Source organism: Oncorhynchus nerka, linkage group LG27 (assembly GCF_034236695.1).
Source record: "Oncorhynchus nerka isolate Pitt River linkage group LG27, Oner_Uvic_2.0, whole genome shotgun sequence".
Lineage (NCBI taxonomy): Eukaryota > Metazoa > Chordata > Actinopteri > Salmoniformes > Salmonidae > Oncorhynchus > Oncorhynchus nerka.
Genome location: NC_088422.1, coordinates 81060120 through 81061932, shown reverse-complemented (window position 1 = coordinate 81061932; position 1813 = coordinate 81060120).

Genomic DNA, 1813 nt, shown 5'->3' with positions numbered 1-1813 from the left:
GCTAACTTTCAGTCAAGCTCCCAGGGGAGTTGGCCTATTGGCTGCTTGGCAAAGGTGAGGGCGGGACATAGCGCACCAATACCTATGTACCCTAACCTGATTGGTTTAGCGTGTTTGGCGGAAGTAGTAACAAATACGAATCCGGCTGTTCACACATCTTTGAAGTAGCGCAGCGCCTAAAGCCTCGATCACACCGACAGTGAAATTGCGATTTGGCACACCAGAAGAAACGCTACATTCAAATCAAAATCAAATCAAACGTTATTTGTCACATGCTTGGCAAACAACAGCTGTAGACTAACAGTGAAATGCTTACTTACGCGCCCTTCCCAACAATGTAGAGAAAAACAGAAAAATTATAACAGGAGGAATACATAAACAGTGAGTAATGCTATATACATGGGGTACCAGGGTAGATGAGAGATCACTGTGTTTGCCTTTGCAGCATTGCTTTGCACAGGCAGTTGCAATGCATTCTGTGTTCTGTGTGGTGCATAGGTTGGATATATCCAAGGTATGCATCAAATTGTATGTGTAGACTTAACAGAAATAGTAGCAAAATGGCCATGTTTAAATTTTGTTGAACGCATATCCAGTAAAAATGCTGAATTACATAATGATCAAGTTTGACTGCAGAATTTATTACCCAGCATTGATGCGATGATATCGTCTGTCCATGTATTTCAAAGAATATAGGAATGTTAGCTTCTCTTGTGCCAAGTTTGAAAGTGAAACTCTGTTGCACCGCCCAATACAGAAAATACATGTATGTCCCTGGCTGGTAATGACTAACCATCACCAGGTTTGTCAAGCTCCTATTTATTTGCTGGCAGCATACCACCCTGCATACCACTGCTGGCTTTCTTTTGAAGCTAAGCAGGGTTGGTACTGGTCAGTCCCTGGATGGGAGACCAAATGCTGCTGGAAGTGTTGTTGGAGGGCCATTAGGAGGCACTCTTTCCTCTGGTCTAAAAAATTTCCCAATTCCCCAGCCCAGTGATTGGTGGACACTACCCTGTGTAGGGTGCTGTCTTTTGGATGGGACATTAAACGGGTGTCCTGACTCTGAGGTCATTAAAGATCCCATGGCACTTATCGTAAGAGTAGGAGTGTTAACCCCGGTGTCCTGGCTAAATTCCGAATCTGACCCTCAAACCATCACGGTCACCTAATAATCACCAGTTTATAATTGGCTCATTCATCCGCCCCCTCTCCCCTAGGTCATTGCTGTAAATGAGAATGTGTTCTCAGTCAACTTACCTGGTAAAAATAATGAATAAATTAAAAAAATAGAATCAAATAACGTATTTGTCACATGCGCCAAATACAACGGGTGTAGACTTTACTGTGAAATCCTTACTTACGAGCCCTTTCCCAACAATGCAGAGTTAAAAAGTAAGATAAATGAGCTTTTTTTTAAGGAAATAGTAACAAGATAAAATAGCAATAATGAGACTGAATACAAGGAGTACCGGTACCGAGTCAATGTACAGTCGAAAGTTAACATACACCAAATACATTTAAACTCAGTTTTTCACAATTCCTGACATTTAATCCTAGTAAAAATTCCCTGTCTTAGGTCAGTTAGGATCACAACTTTATTTTAAGAATGTGAAATGTCAGAATAATAGTAGAGAGAATGATTTATTTCAGCTTTTATTTCTTTCATCACATTCCCAGTGGGTCAGAAGTTTACATACACTCAATTAGTATTTGTTTAACTTGGAGCAAACATTTCAGGTAGCCTTCCTCAAGCTTTCCACAATAAGTTGGGTGAATTTTGGCCCATTCCTCCTGACAAAGCTGGTGTAAC